This window comes from Haliotis rufescens, unplaced genomic scaffold, assembly GCF_023055435.1.
Source record: "Haliotis rufescens isolate VD_foot unplaced genomic scaffold, xgHalRufe1.0.p SCAF_11, whole genome shotgun sequence".
NCBI classification, from domain to species: Eukaryota; Metazoa; Mollusca; class Gastropoda; order Lepetellida; family Haliotidae; genus Haliotis; species Haliotis rufescens.
In genome coordinates, this window is record NW_025963791.1 from 12565333 (window position 1) to 12579192 (window position 13860).

The window sequence follows — 13860 nt, forward strand, 5'->3', positions numbered from 1 at the left end:
TATGGGCATTTATTCATTCAGTGTGCTGAGTGAGAAAAATTACGGTTTCGCGAAGCATATGATTTGGTCTGTTTTACAAAACATAGGGGTGAAAACATGACTTAGTAACTGTAACTAGCTGTTATTTCTTTAAGAATCGCGTTGGCATTTGCCACACAAGTCATTAAGATTGAACACGAAACACTTTAGTAAGTAACAACTGAAATGTGTCAAGAACGAGTTATGACTATCACCATGTTATCATAATCGACATGTCGATGACAGAAGCATGTTCATATAAGGGTAACGCTATTTTTCAGGGCATTATCATTTGCAGAAGTCCGAGGTCTTCCATTAACTGCCCGACAAAGGAGGGCAGTTGAAAAGACCGAGGGCTTCTGCAAATGATAATACCCTGAAAAAGAGCGTTACCGTTACTATAGCTAAAATGGATGGAATTTGTTATCAAATAAAAAGAAACAACAATATCGGTTTTGTAACATTTACTGCAATGAACACGAATGTCACTAGACTGGTTCCCGGATCCTCCGCTTGGTGTCGCTGCACTTGTTCCGCTTTTCAGTCAAAGGACCGGTATCGCCCACCATGACACATCGTCTGCTACAACAAGATGGCGGCTGTCAAAATGCATTGGGCGAAGCTAGTGAGCTCTGGAAAATTGTAGTTTTCCAAGTAATGGAGGTGAGTATTGGTACCAACATAACGGCTATGGGATGTCAATGTATTCTTTGACTAATTTCGTGCAAATATTGACACGGCAGTGTTTTTGTTTTAAATGGAGGACGATGAATCTCTTATGAATTTACCTTCTGAACAGATTATCACGAAGTTCTTACGCAAGACAATTTAAGTTTCTGAGAAATTCTGTATGAAACTGCCGTGTTGTCAACTATCTGTTGCATGGACTATTACATATGCACTTATATTCATAATTCATATGCTTGTCATTGTGTCTGGTAGTACGAAATTGTCATTTCTAGGCAACAACATGACACGGCCAAAATGTCAATGATAACACATGAAACTGAATTTTGACCGAAATAATATCTAGAAATATTTTGTGAATAGTTTTGATGATTTCCGCATCAAAAAAATTAAAGGCAATGAAAGCACGAATAAATATTTAGCTGCAAATATTTTATCGTGACAATAATTACGAAACGGGAATCATTTGAACTGGGCTATGTTTATGGTCAGATATGGTCATGTACCCTAATTTCGTGGGTATATTATTAAATTCCTGAGCATACTGAGGGACCATTTGATATTGGTGGGAGAGTGGGGTAGAGTATGGTGGTCTGGGTCTAGGATTGTGTTTGGAGACAATTTGTATTATCAGCTACAGCTGAAATACCAGATATTCTTTTAATTACAACTATGAGACTAATCATGTTTTTATAGGCCTCTTGCAACAATGTATTCTTTGTAGCAGTCAATTTCTTTTTTTCAACAGTTTGAAGCATGAATATTTTTTTCAAGCATATTTCAGGGACAATTTATTTTTCTCAATAAAATCCCAGCCCTACCACCAGAATACCAAATGGTTGGTCCCTTATGTCTTGATTAAATCAAAGAATTAACATTATAAATATGATCAACTGATGAAAAAAATCAGGACAATGAATAAATCGTCAAATGCTTCATATTTAATTGAAAGGACATTAAAGATCTGTCCATATTTATAGGGTCAGACTAGACTATTATTTTTAAATTATTTGAAAAGTTCTATATAGTAATATTTATTTTTATTTATAAATATTTAATCATTTGATGTGACTTTTAAAATGTGTCGATCTGATGATCATGTTAACCAATGCATTACAATACATAAAGAGTCAGTTGAATAGGTTGCACTACTTTAACATACAATAGGCCCTATGCAGGTACATATGATATAATAATATGTTGTTGAATGCCTTTGTGAATATACTACATGTACAGTAACTGTAATTACATCTGTTGTCTCCAGATTAACAGCTGATGTCGCGTAAGGCCATAGACTGTTTCCCGGATCCTCTGCTTGGTGTCGCTGCTCTTGCTCTGCTTTCCAAGGAATTAAAGGACCGTTATCGCCCACCATAAAACATGGTCTGCTTAAACAAGATGGCGGCTGACAAAACACATTGGGCAAGGCTTGAGAGCCTTGAAATATTGTAGTTTTCGCAGTAATAGTGGTGAGTATTAGTACCCACATAATGGCTATTTGATGTCAGTGTATCTTTTGACTAATTTCGTGCAAATATTGATACGGCAGACTATTATTTTTTATTCATTTGAAAATTTCTTTATAGTAATATTTATTTATATTTATTAATATTTAATCATTCATTACCATGTAATTATTAGTTGTATTCAAACTGCATACACATACATGTTTGTTTGTAGGAACTTGCATAAGAATGAAGTCATGACTGACCGTACCATAACATAGTCTTTGATACAAAGTTTAGGTGGTAAAGATTAAGACAAAGCAAACAGTATTGGCCATCCTGACAAGTTTTATATGAGACTCCCTACATTATTTTCTAAGTTTTGTTTTAAGCTGTTGACACAAATTTTGTATAAACATACTGATGTTGCACCATTTGCCTAAATTTAGAATATTTGAAAAAAAATAATATATAATATTTTGCAGGAACCATGCTATAATGGGAGATGGACTAGAGATGAGGAGAACTTTTTGACAGTTTGTGGAGAGCAGGGGGGTGGAAAATATCAAATACAAAGAGTGGAAGGACTGTGCCGAAGACCAGAGAAATGGGTGTACAGACTGATGTAACTTTTGGGCCTATGATTGAAGTGACCTGGGCATGTAGCAGTCATGCACTTTATACCACTCATTCGCATTCCTTAATTAGATCTATGTTATCAAATGTATCAGTCAGTGAACCAGCCTCACCCGCCATACGCTCACAGACCTGCCATGTCTCTGACATACCGTCAACCGATGCCACTTCTCCGTTGGTGCCCGAACAAAACTACTCACAACCACTTACAGTCAGTGAACCAGCCTCACCTGCTATATGCTCACAGACCAGCCATGTCTCTGACATACCGTCAACTGATGCCACTTCTACGTTGGTGCCTAAACAAAACTGCTTGCAACCACTTACAGTCAGTGAACCAGCCTCACCAGTTGTCTGTTGTTCAATTATGCTTGAGCATAACTAAGCAAATCAAAAGAGAACCCAAATCTTATCAAAGAAAAAGATTAAAAGGCAGAAAAAAATAATTTTAATTGGCAGAATTTCTTACCCACCAATCAAGAAATGTTCCTGGAAGAGTATCTTTGACTCATCTGGTCAAACTGGTATTCATGTACAACAAAATGAATAAATGCTCAATTATCGCATTAAGAGATTTCTTTGCCATTTGGCATGGATACTTTCACAAGTTCAGGAAAAAGCTGAGATGGGTTATCAATTTGCAAATGTTTGTTAATGAGGTTACTGTTCACTGGTTGTATATTTTCACCATATATTTGGGGCCATTCAAATTGGATTGTGTGATATTAATTCTATGATCATGTTGTACTGTTGTTTTGTGCAGTATCGAAGAAAGATATTTCAGTGTTATAACTATTTATTCTTGTAACTAATATCAATCCCAGCTGTATTTCGTGGCAAAAACATACCTATTCTGTGACTACAATTTCACTTTCACAATTGTTTTTAGTGACAATGTTGATTGATGATCACTAGTGTAAACATACAGACATAAGCAATAATACATAATTCATATTTACTGTGAAACAAAATCAGGATATTGAGTTTATGTTACCATTTCTCAAACGAAAAATGTTTGTAAATTGTTTTTACGTTTCCATTTGTCATACTAAACTTGGCATTTAAGAACAATATGTTTTCTAAACATTGGTGAATGGAGAATAAGAAAAGTAAGCAATTTTTTCTATGATTTCACTAACAAATGTGATTATTATCACATATTTTAAGAGTTGATGAGATGAATGGTAACTGTTCAAATTTGGGATTTGTCACGTCATGATTATCTGTAATTGTCAAAGTGCTTCGCTGCATGAATTGCCTTAGCTTATCATACTGTAGATTGTACATGTTGTAGTGTGTATATTCGAAAATATATTGAAAGATTTCTGAGTGCAATTGTTGTGGTGTTAATTTTCTTCTTGAGATGACAGTTTACTGTACTAGTACTACTACTTTGGATGTACTTCACATTTCCAATAGCATTAAGAATATTATTAAATTCATATGTATGTATGTGTGAAACTATTGAACTAAAATGTACATGGAAAACATCATTTTTGTCCAGTGGTCAACCATGTGCAGAAAGTCTAATAACAAATAATCTATAACCCTTTTGGGAGGTATTTTCCCTTTTGACCCTTGTAAGTAATGTTGATGCCCTTTAGATTATAGGTTGCTGCATTGTACCTATACAATTATACAAGTCCATGGCTATACTTAATCTCCATGTCTACATCAGTGTTATCAAATGACTCAATGTACTAAATGTTAGTTGGGATACTATTAAATAGATTTAATAGAGATTAGGGAAATGTTTCCGAAACATGTCAAGTTTTCATAAATTGGGTATCAACAAAGTGTATCGATACCTCGCTGGTGTATACTGTTTTGTTTATAAATCTATTTTGATTGCAAATTTCACCTGCCAGGAGTTTCAGCTGCAATTAGAGGAGTCACTATGCACAAAGCCTGCTGAATTTCATACTGGGCTTTGCACGTAAATCCCCTACTTTGAGAAAGGCTGGTCGAAAGGTAGATTTCCCCCATGATATGACACAATGCGCCTCATCAACAATAATGTGACTGATCTGAAATTTGAATATGGGGTGAGGATAATGGGACACAGTACACTAAGACATGTTTATTTAAAGAAAACATTTAACAAAATGTGCAATAAAATAATCACTACAACAAGGCGATTTTGGTCTTCCCTCACGACCATATCAAAGTCAAAGAGAATTAAGCTTCCTGACCACGTCAAGGTATCGCCCTTTCAGGAGGTTTACATATTAAATAGCACCATTTTCCAAACATGAAACATACATTTATTTATAATTATTACACTGTGGCTACGGAGGCGATTGTGCTGCTCTTCGAGAACCGCATTTAGTGGATTCACAACCACTACAGTGCTGGCGGAATCGTTCACTGTATCACAACAGTTTTGCCGTAACCAGTCGGTAGAACACCAAAACACCCCTTGATGCACATGCCAAAATAGCATCACGTTGTTTAGCCTTTAATTGGAAAAAATTACAAGATTGGTACCTGTTCGCCCGATCCAAAATATTTGCAATTTCTATGTTACTGTTGACAGACGACACATTAGTCGCCATCTTGTCTTGACTATGTTACTGTCTATATAACCAGGAAAGGCGCTAAACCAGTTTACCGTAACGTCAAGGTGAAGGTTGTTTTACCCAATACCGGTCGTTCCAGTCTGTCGCAGGAACGAACGGGAACCAGTCTAGAATGTCACTGACCCACTTTTACAAATATGGAAACGTCATAGAACAAACCAGATGACGTCACTAATTCGTGACGTCACTTTCTCTACCCTATGACGTCAGCTAACAACGGGCTTGATAATAGCCCGTCGTGAAGCAATATGAGGGCATTATAAAGTTACAGTGGCCCGCTCATTTCTGATAACGTGCGAGCGGTTGAATGATAATGCTATCCATTTTTGTTATAATATGGGTTCATGTTCACTTTAAACAACAATAATGAATTTATGGCTCGTAACACCTTGTTATTATAATAGGGCACGTCAACGGATAAAACAGGTTCGTATTCACTTTTACTATTATATCTAGTACTATGGTTCTACATCAACTTGGTTGCATGTCAATGAACGACACGGTTTCATACTACCTTAAACAGTATACAGGAGAGTATGTTATAGTTAAGACGTAACGGTATAATCAGGTATTGTGTATAATACGTGTAACATGCTGGGATTATGTGCAATACCTGATTCACTCAGTTCGTATGCTAACATTGCTCACAGTTAAAACGTATAATCAGTTATAATGGATACTAGATTATGAAGCTAACTATTGTGGTATATTGCTGTGTTAATATGAGGAATAAAAAGGACTTTGATGTGAAACTTTAATTCTTTATTAATGCAATTAACATAATATCGTCACATCGCCATTATAGATATAATATATTATTTTGACAGCGACACTGGTTAAAACTCACTTAAATTATCAATACAGGCTAAATGATACTTATATTCAGGATTTATGTTGTTTTTCGGGACGCTCGATGAGATTGACATGTTTCGGAAAAACAAATGTTCTATTTATTACCGTGTTTTCGCAGTGATATTACATGTCTGAAAACCATAGTGACAATGAGATGGACTGAAAGAAGTTCCGACTTAAAGTGTTATTTCACACAAGTGAAATATCGATGCATATCTTCAGATAAATTTAGTTTTTATCTCTAAATAAACAGTAAAGATTCATTTTATAATGACACACAAACAGAAGATTTTCTCGTTTATTATTTGAATTGGGAATGTCACTGAATAGCATTGGTTACTGTGATGTATTAGGAAATCCTGTGTGCAGCACTAAACAGGTTAGACATGTTTGTGCTTTAAAACATGAGCCTAGAAAACACATGGTACAACCCACACATTTCCAATCAGAATATCTCTGCAACTGCCAGAGGCTCTGTGTCTGGAAGATGAGAAATAGCGTGGACACGAAGACTACAATAACACGTGAAATCTATTACACACACAATATCTCTTAAATCATGGCAACATTTCATCAACAAGAAGCGAGCTTCAATTGGGTATTTGTCTAATGATGAAAATCAGTAGAAGATAAATCACACATGAGATCGGCGCAAAACAATTCGGAGGGAGGAATTGTAATCTGTTGATTTATATACCTCCTTGTTGTCTGATTTGGAAATCGATATAGGGATAAAACTGCAGCCAGGTTTCTTCATTAAACTGTCAGCAAAAACGTTCCCATTTTGTGATGATAATCTATATCTTATAGCTTTTTCAAATTTAGAAACCTGATATTACTCTATTATTTGGGCCAATCTTCATCTGCCCTTTTGGGAAATGGGATACTTTTCTAAGAAATAACGTGACAAGTAGACAAATGACACTTTTTAAAGTGCTTCATTTGGGGCAGAATTGTTTGGAATTGTTGCAAATTAATCGGGTGATATAATAAGTGTGTTCCATTATGTCATTAACTTGATGACATGTAACTGAGTTCTCGTACAGCTTCTGTATTTGGTAGACCAGTGTATGTTGGCGCTGACTGAAACAACGTTAAAGCCAATATAAAATTGTCCTACTTTTAAAGAGTGATTGATTACACTCGAGAAATTCGGTATACCATTATTTCTCTAATGGCCCTCTGGGTGTAAATGGGTATGTACCTTGTTTTTTGCTATGGGTTCTATGGGTTTAGCAGTATCACTCAGTTCTGATATAACATTTTTTTTTACAATCCATTAACTCGAAATGCATAGTTTCTGATACCCATCAAACAATGCATTACGATTCAAATGTTTGGTATTTACAATAGCCATAGTATTTTAGAATTAATATGGGTTTCAGAAGGACATAAAATATTTCAAAATATATTAAAGTAGACGTTTGATATTTTACAATTATAATGATTATGCCATATTTTAGTTTAACCAAGTGCCTACCAATCATGCTGTTGAGATATTTGAGAAATATACGTGAGTCATTTCGCTTTTACCGGGATAATTAAAACTTGCTTAAATACAGACTCCCTCAACTACGTCCGTCTATTGTAATTGTATGAGCTTTAAAATTATTCTTCATCTCTGTATTGTGTAAAACCTATGCAGTCGTTTCCTTGATGCTGAACAACCTTGGCCAACTATAAAGACTTTATGACTTGCACAACGGGTAGCATCAAATCGTTCCTTACCACTGCACAATTTATTGAACTCTTCTTGTGTCACGAACGAAACAAATATAAACAGATTTTTGGTACTTCATACAATTCCGAAAAAGATTCCATATTTAAACGGCTTTATTTATCAGGTGCAGTATATGTTCTCAGTGCGCCATGGTTGCCGTAAGAGACATCCAAAATAAAGAGCGGGTGGTCAGCAATGTTTGATCTACTGAGTGTGTGGGTCGTTGTTCATCAACCGCATTTGCACTTGTCCCAGGTTCCAGTATTTACAGTCTGCCTGATGTGACCAGAATATCTGACTGTGACGTACAAGATTCACCCTCTCAATGTTCTGTATTGACCCCAGGATAGGATATCTAGACGATTTGCATATTCATAACATGTACCAATTGTAACTCACTTAAAATGAATATAAAACTAAATGAGTACTCTTCTTGCGACAAACTTTCTGTTTCATTTCAGGAACATCCTGATATAACACGGCAATATATTCTTGCTTATCGTCAGGTTCGCAGACGCTGAACCTTTATATCGTCGTTGGTGCTTTGGTCCAAGCCATCGAACGTCACTCGTGCCCTTGAGACAGGCTGTAAATATATCTGTCTCACTACAAGTCAGAATTTAGATGGATCCTTCACAGTGCTGTTGTAAGTTCCTCCGTAGGGAGTACACGTATTGTGGTAGGTATCAAGTGCGGTAACAACAACAGTCACGCTCTCGGATACGTTATTTTCTTTTGGAGCTCATTGTGTCCAGTCCGTTAAAAGTTGTTTTGGCAATTCACCGACAGGTACAATATTTGGTTTCAATGTACAATGCGTTGACTGACATCATAGTTCAATGATTCATCCGGGATCAGCAAAGGTTACAGGCATTGATATATTGTGTAAAGTTTGTAATGCACAATTAACTGCGAGGGAGTATGCCATTCTGGAGTATGATGTGGCTACATCTGGTTACAGAACAACGCATAACAAAACCGAATACACCAACACACAGTGTTCAAAGTTTGTTTAGTTTGTTTGCTTTTACGCCGCACTCAGGACTTTTCCACCAATATAACGGTGGCGTGAAAATATTCTAGTCTAGACCAGACAATCCAGTGAATGATATGAAACCGATTTACGCCGTTGGGGTAGGGTGACCACCCGATCTATTAAGTAGTCAGTGGACCAATATTAACCCGAAATCCCCACGTGATGCACAGATAAAGTCATAGACTTAGACCATCTGGGATAGCAGAACAAGTTTGAAATATTTCTAAAATAGACACCTGAGACTTGAAAGGATCGGGGTTGGTGAACAAGCAGGAAATTAAAACAAAAGTTATTTAATCAGGGTTACATCATTCAAGTCCTTACTAATTTAAAGTTTTCAAAAGATGTTATGGTAGGCGGGTGCCACCGGTAGGGCATGATAATCTCACCTTTTCGTGACACTAGATATGATCACTAATTGATAGAGACTCATAAACACGTGATATGAAAGATATATGACATAGCCAGCATTATACAGTGGACTCCCATGCTTATGGTAAGGTCTAACAGCTATACAAATGCATGTAACTGTTTCATGTTGAAACAAACAACAATTTATTCCACACAACAAGCATTCCAAATAATACTGTTTATTTTAGTATCATATCGATGTTCAGAACGAGATATTGAATAATACACTAAAGGCTGTTTGAAAACGAGCATTGAAATGTTGGAAGAGGTAGAGTGAGTGAGTGAGTGAGTTGGGTTTAACGCCGCTTTTGACAGTATTCCAGTTGTATCGCGGCGTGTCAGCTTACTTTTGGAGGAAAGTTCGAAGTGATGCAGGTCTCAGAGGTTTACCACTTCGGTGAAACCCACGAGCACGGGTATGGTGCTGACAAACCTAGAAACATAATCGGGGCGAACCGGGATTCGAAACCACAATCATAGGTTTCTGGCTTGCCTAATGGACGCAACTCTGCACAGCTAATCGCGGCGCCTTAGACGACTTGGCTACCCGTGCCCCCGGAAGAGGTAGAACGGTTTCAGATACTTGTTGGTCATTAACGTTAAGATTACATTACATCAGTGTATTAGGTTAGTCATATCGGTATATAAGGTTTGTAGGCATGTCTTATCAATGCAAAATGTATGTTGTTTTGTCAGCAGCACCATAACGTCATCGCGTGGTTTGTTTAAGAAGAATGACCTAATGCTATATTTTAAATGATTTGCGAATCACATCAGATGCACAACTGTCGTGAACAGTATTCAATTTATGAATCAACACCCTTTATGGCAACTGAGCACGATATAGAACAATGAGTCAACCGCACTGAGTCCATTGTACATTAGTTTTCAAGGCACATGAAGAGAAAAGAGAAATAACATTCCATTGAAATGTAAGTTTAGGGTTTTACAGACCACAGGTTATACAAAAAGTGATCACCATTTTGACCAGCAGAGTCAGTTATATAATAATGGGTATATAAAGTGCAATAACTATGTTCTAGTAGCAGATAAAACTGACATAGCTCCCTTGAATATATATAAATTGATAACACAAGAGAATAACCACTCTAGATTATGCGCTGAAAAAGATTAAAGTTTGACATAAAGGTCCAAATATCTCTGAACTGACACATTTGTGATTTTTTTCTAAAATCTGACACAAATGTATCTTGATAAAACTTTTTCTAATGTCATGTTGCATTTCCTAATGAACTCCATTGTGTCTTGATGAAAGATATCACATTTGAACCTGTTTTTTCGTTAGAAAGGCACATGAAACATATGCTACAAAGGAAGTATCAATTCAGGTTGTCAGGCAGTTTCTCGCCAGGCGATATAAATAATCAATATAAAACTTGTAAATGTAGACACCAAAGGCTGGAGCTACTGAAATATCTCTCTTCATAAAGGGAAAGTTGAGTATTGGTTTACCTCTTGTCATTAACTCTAACGCTTTATGCGCAGATCTAAATATGAAACGGATGAGGCGGTGTCACTCGTATCTGTTATTTGTAGTTCATGTCGGTAAATCGTTGGAAGGGAATAACCGCAATTACCGTCATTTGCAATTTTTGGACACACCATTCATGAAAGTGATATTCCTCAGCCATCATACATGCAATCACACATGATACCTGTAAGATGGTGTTTTGTATTAGACTGGGAACGGTTGTTCTATTGAATATTAATTTCTTCTTTCTTATTTTGCTTTACTGCCTTTCCGAAGAATGTGTCTTTTTTTCAAGTTGCGGACTATGGAAGGACAGTTGACAGTTGACTTACCTTTGCATGTGTTTTGTGATTTGCGCCACCGGTAGGGCAGGATATTTTTTTACGTTCACCTTCTCGAGAAGATCTGGTATCATCATTTATTCATAAACACAGGCTCTTGGTATGGTAGGAATCATACACTGGTATTTTTTTAAAGTTTTTCTTTTGATATATAGAAATGTTTTGTCGTTTTCTTGTTCTATGCATACGTTTGTGTGTTGTTAGTGTCTGTCTATGTATGTTGTGTGACTGTGGTGTGACTATGGTGTGTGTGTGTGTGTGTGTGTGTGTTAGTGTGTGTGCGTGCGCGTGTCTGTGAATTAAGCAAAAGGTATTTTTCTTGCGGATGAAATAATTGCATTGATGCGTTGTGACGAGGTTTCACTTTGGCCTTACCTTATCTTGGTGGTCTCATTACTAATAGGCTAACCCATGGTATCAGATTACAGTTTGATGAAAAACACACTCAGTAGTCTTGGCTTTGCTTGAAGTGCCAGTTCCGACCTCCGCGCTTTCTTGTCTCTCAAGTGTTGGAGCTTATTTCAACCTAGGACCGCCTCTGTGGTCTTGTGGTAGAGCGGAAGGTCCGGGGTTCGATCCCCGGCCGCGTCATGCCAAAAAACGTTCAAAGATGGTACTTGTTGTTACCCTGTCTGGCGCTCGGCATTAAGGGCCTAAAACAAAGACTGTATACTGTGTCTGAGTGGGATATTTATGTGAAACTGCGGCATGGTATCTCAGTAAGCTAGCACCACAAATCGGCATCAGTCCGGACTAGTACAAGTAGCCACACAAACACGTGCATGCACGTCGCTATATAAATGCAATGATCTTGACGCGACGCTAAACCCAATTTCACCTTACCTCACCTATTATAACATAGTGTCTGAGAGATACTCCCATACTCTTTAGTCCGTACGACAGCATCGATGGCCCGACGGAAGTTCAAGATGGGAGATGCCGTCCAGCTGTGCATACAGAAGCTGGTGACGAAACACGTGGTTGATCCAATGCATGTTAATCAATGTAGGTTGGCGTTCAGGAGATATTGACCTCGGTAGATTTTACTGTGTGTTTAGATCGGGTCATTTGTGTATTTGAACTGACATGTTACTTTCAGTGCTACTAACTTATGAATATGTTGAGGGTCCAACTGTTAATTGCTTGCGTAAATCATTGATGCTTCAGATTAGGTGTTAATTAGTGTTAATAAATCCTTGAAATATTAGTTGGTACATCTTTGTCAATGCGAACTTATGCAATCGGTCTGTCCAGTTAATTATTTTTCGAAATCACGTGTGTGTATTCACGTCCTTTCCTAATTACGAGTGGCTCCTCTGTGGGTGAGGCGTTACTCTAGCGTACGCGGCGTAATAGTTAAATAATGGCATTCGGCACCCTGCACGCTGAACTCGGTTGCATACAAATTGTGTGTAATAGTCATAACTTGCGAAAGTATTAATTATGAGATTCGCGATGTCCATAAATTGAGGTTTATCATCACCGTACACGTTTTCATCATTCCCAGAAATCAGCTTGCACAGAACTAAATTGGGAAATCAGTAAATGATCATACAAGAAGAAATTATGAATAATCAATAAACTTTATTTATACAAACAGTATGGGGTTAAACGGCTAAAAACATGGGTCAAATAAATGTCAGCAGCAATAAGTAACCGGCCCTAGAATTAATGTTAGTTTACTCACAATTTTATCACTTTTGAATGGACCCGTGAAGATCCGGGGTAGAATAGGTCTTCAGCAACCCATGCTTTTCGTAAATGGCGACTTGCTTGTCATAAGAGGCGACTAACGGATCGGTTGGTCAGGTTCGCTGACTTGGTTGATGCATGTCATCGTATACCAATTGCGTGGATTGATGCTCATGATATCAATCACTGGATTGTCTGGTCCAGACTCGATTATTAACAGACCGCTGTCATATAGCTTGAATATTACAACAACAAACAAAGCAAACAAAAAAACCTTGGAACCTACCAGGAATTCGGTGTTTTCGAAAGGGTATTACAACTGCATTTTGCAAGTAGATTAGAACAAATATGATACAAAAACCGAATGGCTCTCTTGCCGCTCTTATACAACCATGTGTTAAAAACTGTCCCATCCACAAACTAGAAATCCCGCCTGCCATGATCAGGTACATCACAAGGGCAGTTACTTTCAGTCGGGTACAAACCCATTCTGGAATGCTCCTTTCCCTTCTTTCCTTGAGAAACACAGGTTGAATACTAAAACCTTTTGCAAGCAACAACCGAACTGTGTATAGAAGTGTTATGGCTCTATATCACCATGTTATTATAATAGAGAATGTCGATGACTGAAACATCTTCATATGGGTTCATGTTCGCTTTAAGCAAACAATAATGAAGTTATGGCTCAGTGACACCTATTATTATAATGGAGAATGTCAACGACTGAAATAGGTTCGTATTCACTTCAAATGTTATACCTAAAACTATGGTTCCACATCATCTTGATGATACAGCAATGAACGACACGGGTTCATGACACGGCTTTGTCTGAACCCATAGTGATAATATCAGGTGGACTGAAAGAAGTTCCGGCAGAAGTGTAATTTCACACAAGTGGATTATGGATGTATTTGTCAGATAAATATAGTTTCCATGTATAAATAAACAGTA

At 37.2% G+C, this 13860-nt stretch overlaps 1 long non-coding RNA gene across 1 annotated transcript; it reads left to right on the forward strand.

Moving 5' to 3' along the window:
• The first annotated feature begins 551 nt into the window (after positions 1-551).
• Positions 552-3803, forward strand: LOC124141147. Its single transcript, XR_006862014.2, has 3 exons — positions 552-681; positions 1970-2174; positions 2636-3803. It is a non-coding gene; the product is annotated as an uncharacterized LOC124141147 (long non-coding RNA).
• The last annotated feature ends 10057 nt before the right edge of the window (positions 3804-13860 follow it).